The sequence below is a fragment of the Sardina pilchardus genome, chromosome 8 (assembly GCF_963854185.1).
Source record: "Sardina pilchardus chromosome 8, fSarPil1.1, whole genome shotgun sequence".
Taxonomy (NCBI): Eukaryota; Metazoa; Chordata; class Actinopteri; order Clupeiformes; family Clupeidae; genus Sardina; species Sardina pilchardus.
Genome location: NC_085001.1, coordinates 1,641,907 through 1,650,432, shown reverse-complemented (window position 1 = coordinate 1,650,432; position 8,526 = coordinate 1,641,907).

Below are 8,526 nucleotides of genomic sequence, written 5' to 3'. Positions count from 1 at the left end.
AGATGCCAGCCATACATCCATCTGCACACACACACACACACACACACACACACACACACACACAAGAGCACACACACACATACACACGTACATACACACACACACACACACACACACACACACACACACACACACACACACACACACACAAGCGCACACACACACACACACACACATCATACCAGAGAGGGGTAGTGATCGCAGAGTGATCAACGATCTGTGGTTATACTTACAGTAGGTTCCATAGTTAGCAGCGCTCTACACACACTGAGAGAGGGGCCGTCAGATGGACTGTGTGTGTGCGTGTGTGTGTGTGTGTGTGCTTGTGCGTGTGCGTGTGTGCGTGCTTGCGTGTGTGTGTGTGTGCGTGTGTGTGTGTTTAAAAGGCTGCTTGATATAGAGTGGACTGAAGCCAGTGCCTCCCAGTCTGAACAGTGATGAAGTGGCTTATCATACGTATACACTGCCAACACACACACACACACACACACACACACTTCTGCTGTGCATCTGGGTGGAGCGCGACTTCATCAGCTACAGAAGAACTACGCTGCCATTCTACACACCACTTTGCACACCACCTTGGCCACCATTACCCTCACACACACCATTACCCTCACACACACACCATTACCTCACACACACCATTTACCCTCACACACACACCATTACCTCACACACACCATTACCCTCACACACACACCATTACCTCACACACACCATTACCCTCACACACACCAGCAATGAAGCCACCACACACACCATTACCCTCACACACACCAGCAATGAAGCAACCACACACACCATTACCCTCACACACACCATTACCCTCACACACACCTTTACCCTCACACACACCAGCAATGAAGCAACCACACACACCATTACCCTCACACACACCATTACCTCACACACACCATTACCCTCACACACACCTTTACCCTAACACACACCTTTACCCTCACACACACCATCATCACCTCCACACACACCTTTACCCTCACACACACCATTACCTCACACACACCATTACCCTCACACACACCATTACCCTCACACACACCTTTACCCTCACACACACCATTACCCTCACACACACCATTACCTCACACACACCTTTACCCTCACACACACCTTAACCCTCACACACACCATTACCCTCACACACACCTTTACCCTCACACACACCATTACCCTCACACACACCAGCAATGATGCAACCACACACACCATTACCTCACACACACCAGCAATGAAGCAATCCATCCATCCATCTCCCTCTCTCTCTCTCTCTCTCTCTCTCTCTCTCTCTCTCTCTCTCTCTGCTATGGCATCCCTCTCTCCCTCTCTCCATCTATCTCTGCCATGGCATCTCTCTCTCTCTCCCCTCTCTAGCTATCTCTGCTATGGCATCTCTCTCTTTCTCTCCTCTCTCTCTATCTCTCTATCGCCTCTCTCTCTCTCTTCTCTCTCTCTCAGTTCAGTTCAGATATGTTGCATTGCTAAAGCAGAACATTTAGACATACAGTACTGTACTGTACGTTTACATAGAGCATGTTGGAATACAGTGCTGTACTGTACGTTTACATAGAGAGTGTTTGGAATGCAGTACATGGCAAATATAACAAACAAATGTGTGTGTGTGCGTGTGTGTGAACGCACGTGTGTGAGTGTGTGCACGCGCGCGCGGTGTGTGTGTGTTTGTGTGTGTTTGTGTGTGTCTGTGTGTAGTTTTACAGATAGGTAAATAAAAGATATTTAATCACTGGCATGGCATTCGTTGACGTATTTGGCAGCAAGACCTGCTGTCTGTCCTGCTGTCCAAGTAAGATTGCCACCATTTCCTGTTCCTCTAGATTTCGGAACCCTGGGATTAGGCTTGGTAAGCCTGTCTCTCTCTCTCTCACTCATCAAACACTCTGCGTCCCTCTCTCCCTCTTTTCCTCCCCTTCTCTCTCCCTTTCTCCTCTGACGTACAGCACCCCCATGGCTGTCTCAACTCTCTCTCTCTCTCTCCTCCGACACAGTCACACCCCTCTCATGTCTTACCCCCTCCCCTCATCCCCTCATCCCCTCCATCTCTCTCTCTTTCTCCTCTGACACACTGGCAGTCCTCTCACTCATGAAGCTCTCTCTCTCTCTCTCTCTCTCTCTCTCTCTCCTCTCTCTCTCTCTCTCTCTCTCTCCCTCCCTCTCTCTCTGTGTGTTTTCCTGCTGGTGTTTACAGCGTGCTGTCTCTCTACTCGTCTCGTCTCGTCCCGTCTCGTCTCGTCTCGTCTCTGCCAGCGGGAAGTGGCGTATGTGTTGACCCAGGGGACTCTCTCCGCAGGACCCTCTGTACGCTACCGCTAATGCCAGCCTGGCACTTGGCGCCTCCGCAGGTGGCATCTGAGCTGGTACGAGTGCCATGCGCCACCTGACGCTGAGTGACGCGGCCGCCTCACAGTCGGCATGGAAATAAACGGCGGCAGCCACAACACTCTGGCGCCAGTTGGGTGTTAGAGCAACCAGGAGTTAACCCATTTAGAGCTGCTTCCTACGGCAACCAGGAGTTAACCCATTTAGAGCTGCTTCATACGGCAACCCGGAGTTAACCCATTTAGAGCTGCTTCCTACGGCAACCAGGAGTTAACCCATGAACATAGCATAACATTTACTGTTCCATACAGAGTACCATGTGTGTGATGTATGTTGTTTAGTTCTCCACTGATTACGATGTGTGTGATGTATGTTGTTTACAATTCTATACTGATTACGATGTGTGTGATGTATGTTGTTTACAATTCTATACTGAGTACGATGTGTGTGATGTACTGTATGTTGTTTAGTTATACTGAGTACGATGTGTCTCGTCTGAAGCATGTCTTTCACTGAGGGCTGGCCCTGCGTAGGGGATGTACATTTGAATAATTTAGTTGAGGCTTTTATCCGAAGAGAGCTGATGTTGGAAGAGAGATGCGTGTTCAGAGAGAGCTGGTGTTGAGGAGAGATGTGTGTTCAGAGAGGCTGGTGTTGAGGAGAGATGTGTGTTCAGAGAGCTGGTGTTGAGTAGAGATGCGTGTTCAGAGAGGCTGGTGAGGGGTAGGAGGTGCTGTGGTCATTTCTGGGGTCTGTTTTGATGGGCAGTTTCTCAATTCGGTCGAGGGAGAGGATGGTACAGTGCACGATGCTGAACTGAGCATTTAATGGAGGAAGTACGCCTATCACTCTGTGTGTGTGTGTGTGTGTGTGTGTGTGTGGAGAATGGCCTCTGTATTAATTTGTTTGACATTTTACGTTAGATATAGTCTGATCTCACTAATATTGTAAAGAACAACAACATGATTGTGACTGAGGCCACTTGCTCACAGAGATGTAGATGGTCTTCAGTTGTGATGTCCAGTTCTGTGCTGCTGTAGCAGCGGTCAGTTAGGATGACCTGGAAGCTGATCTGTTGGGGATACTGTAGCGGGGGTCAGTTAGGATGACCTGGAAGCTGATCTGTTGGAGATGCTGTAGCAGGGGTCAGTTAGGATGACCTGGAAGCTGATCTGTTGGGGATGCTGTAGCAGGGGTCAGTTAGGATGACCTGGAAGCTGATCTGTTGGGGATGCTGTAGCAGGGGTCAGTTAGGATGACCTGGAAGCTGATCTGTTGGGGATGCTGTAGCAGGGGTCAGTTAGGATGACCTGGAAGCTGATCTGTTGGGGATGCTGTAGCAGGGGTCAGTTGTAGCTATAGCTGGGAATATCAGAATCTGGGAATACTGTACCAGGGGTCAGTTGTAGCTGTATTAGCTGGGAATATCAGAATCTGGGAATACTGTACCATCTCAACACCAGAACCTCAGTTTTGGAGAGACTAAGCTGAAGGTGTCAATATTTCATCCAGACTGAAATATCCCTCTCAGCATACTGTATGTGTGTGTGTGTATTAGAGTATGTGTGTAAGAGTGAGGTAGTGAGTGTGTGTGTGTGTGTGTGTGTGTGTTTGTGTGTGTATGTGCGTGCGTGCGTGCGTACGTGCGTGTGTGCGTGCTTGCTCGTGTGTATATATATACGTGTGTGTGTGTGTGTGTGTGTGTGTGTGTGTGTGTGTGTGAGAGTGAGTGGGTGAGTGTGTGTGTGTGCGTGTGTGTGTGTGCGTGTGTGTGTGTGTGTGTGTGTGTGTGTGTGTGTGTCCACTGAGAGCCAGATGGAGCTGTCAGCTCGTCCTCTACGCCCAGTTGAGCTGCTGAGTCTAGTCACACTCTCTTGTCAGCTACACCAGCACCAACTAAACGCCTGCTGCCCTCCAACAGCTCCTCCACACACACACACACACACACACACACATGCGCGCACACACACACACACACACACACACACACACTCACATACAGTACAAACCACACCCACACACACACACACACACACATACAGTATACAAACCACACACACACACACACACACACACTCACACACACATGCACACACATACACGCACACACACACACACACACACACACTCACATACAGTACAAACCACACCCACACACACACACACATACAGTATACAAACCACACACACACACACACACACACACTCACACACACATGCACACACATACACGCACACACACACACACACACACACACACACACACACTCCACCATAGCCTCATATGTGAACGGGGCTTTAATGATTCATAATGTCGCATTACGCCACTCGCTATCCTCTGTAATCTTCCCAAAATCAGATTTGAAAGTTTCCCCCTTTTGCTCCTCTGTGTTTATTAAAATTTGATATAATGCCCTTGCAGAAGCAGGAATGTTTTTTATTTAATATACAGTAATGGCAGTGTAGGAGCAGGAATGTTTTTTATTTAATATAATGGCCGTTTAGAAGCAGGAATGTTTTTTATTTAATATAATGGCCGTTTAGGAGCAGGAATGTTTTTTTTATGTCACTATGGCCTTAGCATAGATCACCATGGATACACACACACACACACACACACACACACACACACACACACACACACACACACACGCACACACTAATTGCAGATTCTCCAGAACTCCAGCTTGGAGCCTTTGCATTCTGATTCCATCTCTCCATGTTCTTTGATCTGATGACCAAACCCTTAATTCCACCCTATGGGTACCTCTGCATCCACACCAGGCATGGAAATAGCACCCCAAAATATTCCAGTTCCATCCTCGACCCGTACCCCTCATAGTCACATCACACCAGATCCGTACCCCTCAGTCACATCACACCAGATCCGTACCCCTCATAGTCACATCACACCAGATCCGTACCCCTCATAATCACATCACAACAGATCTGTACCCCTCACAATCACATCACACCAGATCCGTACCCCTCAGGGTCAAACCGGGTCAGCGGTGGGCCCAGAGGATGAAACCACTGCAGAGGAAGTCATAACGGTCCAGAGCTGAGGTCAGTAAGCACTTCCTGTGTTACTTCCTGTGTTACGCAGGGGCACGGACTGACTGGACATAAAATGCTACCCAAGACAACAACAACAAGAGATGCTACCCAAGACAACAACAACAAGAGATGCTACCCAAGACAACATCAACAACAACAAGAGATGCTACCCAAGACAACAACAACAACAACAAGAGATGCTACCCAAGACAACAACAACAACAAGAAGAGATGCTACCAAAGACAACATCAACAAGAGATGCTACCCAAGACAACAACAACAAGAGATGCTACCAAAGACAACAACAACAAGAGATGCTACCCAAGACAACAACAACAAGAGATGCTACCGCAGACAACAACAACAACAACACGAGATGCTACAAAAGACAACAACAACAACAACAAGAGATGCTACCCAAGACAACAACAACAAGAGATGCTACCGCAGACGACGACAACAACAACAACAAGAGCTGCTATAAAAGACAACAACAACAACAAGACGAGATGCTACCCAAGACAACAGCAACATGCTGGCGCAGCACATCTCTGTTTGATTCATTTCAGGATTCATTCACCTAAAGGATCTCCAGCATCACCAGCTCCTAAACACGCAGATCTACACGCTGATCTAGACATTTCATATCTATCTACTCTGAAGAATGAATCCATGTCTAAGTGTGTGTGTGTGCGTGTGTGCGTGTGTGTGCGTGTGTGTGTGTGTGTGTGTGCTATAGATTCATTTTTTCTTCCATGGAATGTGGTCTTTTGATGTGCATTTCAGACACACATGGCTGAACTTTGATGTCTATTCTTCGATGGCTGGGGGCAAGGGCTGATTAACCCACATGGATAGAGACCCAAACACCAGCTGACTCCAGAGCTGATATGGGCCAGATCAGAGCCACATCTGGGCCAGAACCAGGTGTTCTCTGAGTACTGTGTAGAGTGCAGTATCCTAACCTCAGACCATGTGTTCTCTGAGCACTGTGTAGAGTGCAGTATCCTAACCTCAGAGTACTGTGTAGAGTGCAGTATCCTAACCTCAGAGTGCTGTGTAGAGTGCAGTATCCTAACCTCAGAGTGCTGTGTAGAGTGCAGTATCCTAACCTCTGAGTACTGTGTAGAGTGCAGTATCCTAACCTCTGAGTACTGTGTAGAGTGCAGTATCCTAACCTCAGAGTACTGTGTAGAGTGCAGTATCCTAACCTCAGACCACGTCTATACAATATCGCTTCCTGCCAACAGAACCTGGGCCCTTTGAGATGATCCAAAATGGCTGAACCGTGGATCTTTCAGGTGTTCCAAAATGTTCTACTTTGGGAACCTGGGATCTTTGACGTGTTCCTATATGTTCTACCTTGAGAACCAGGGATCTTTGAGGTGTTCCAATATGTTCTACCTTCGGAACCGGGGATCTTTGAGGTGTTCCAATATGTTCTACCTTTGGAACCGGGGATCTTTGAGGATCTACTTTCTGGTCGGTATGACCTCCAAGAGTCGACCTTCTCTCTTGTTCTGCTCAGATGCCTGCATGTTTATTAGCATCTCTCCCTGGCTCACACACACACACACACACACACACACACACACACACACACACACATCTGTTTGCTGGCTGCAAAGAAAAGGTAGAATAATTGTAATTTTTAAGTCAACATGAATAATGAATGAATGCACAACATGAAAAGCGAGGAACGGTGAGAGGGTGTCACTTTTCAGACATAATGTCACCTAGAGGAGAAGCTGAATTCTAATGAGGGCACGAGAGAGGGGAAGAGCCCCTTTCCTCCAGGGGATGTCTCTCTCTGTGTGTGTGTGTGTGTGTGTGTAATGCGGTATACTGATCCTGCTGGAGGGTCTCAACGGAAGCTCTGCCTCCTGTAGAATCACACAAAACAACGTTTTTCAGTAAAATATGCACACCTCACAGATCAACACACCAAGTACATTATTGTTGTTAAATTCTTCCACTCAGCTCTCTCGTTAAGTCCTAATCTCAGCTAGTTCGTTAACTCCTAATCTCAGTTAGCTCGTTAAGTCCTAATCTCAGCTAGCTCCAATCTCAGCTAGCTCGTTAAATCCTAATCTCAGTTAGCTCGTTAAGTCCTAATCTCAGATAGCTCTAAACTCAGCTAGCTCGTTAAATCCTAATCTCAGCTAGCTCGTTAAATCCTAATCTCAGCTAGCTCATTAAATCCTAATCTCAGCTAGCTTGTTAAATCCTAATCTCAGCTAGCTCGTTAAGTCCTAATCTCAGCTAGCTCATTAAATCCTAATCTCAGCTAGCTTGTTAAATCCTAATCTCAGCTAGCTCGTTAAGTCCTAATCTCAGTGAGCTCGTTAAATCCTAATCTCCTGCTGGTCGTCATAACTATCTATAACAATCTACATTACCGTGGCGTGGGACGAGGCTCTGAAGACGAAGTCGGTCTACATTACCGTGGCGTGGGACGAGGCTCTGAAGACAACTGCTAGAGAAAAAAAGGCATGTCAGATGTAAACAGGAGGTTGAAATGCCAGTACAAACAAATCCAAAATGGAGTCATGTATTGAGTCTAGCCGGATGGTGCTAAAGCAATAATTTGTTTATTTTATGACACCTTCCCCTATCAGCCACTTTATTGCAACAACGCAAAACATACTCTTTTTTTTGTTGTTGTTGCTATGAAAACTATACATGTTGGAATCGGAATTGCACAGTTCAGTAGGCTATATGGGCATATTTACTCATACCTACTGTATGGGCATATTTACTCATACCTACTGTATGGGCATATTTACTCACACCTACTGTATGCTGATGCTGTTGATGCTGATTGACTCTCATGTAATGTAATGTTAAAACACTAACCCCAAGCCCCTTTTGAACCACTTCACCATAGCTAACTATATCTCTTAATGAGGTTACACTTCACCATAGCTAACTATATCTCTTAATGAGGTTACACTTAACCATAGCTAACTATATCTCTTAATGAGGTTACCCTTCACCATAGCTAACTATATCTCTTAATGAGGTTACACTTCACCATAGCTAACTATATCTCTTAATGAGGTTACACTTCACCATAGCTAACTATATTTCTTAATGAGGTTACACTTCAC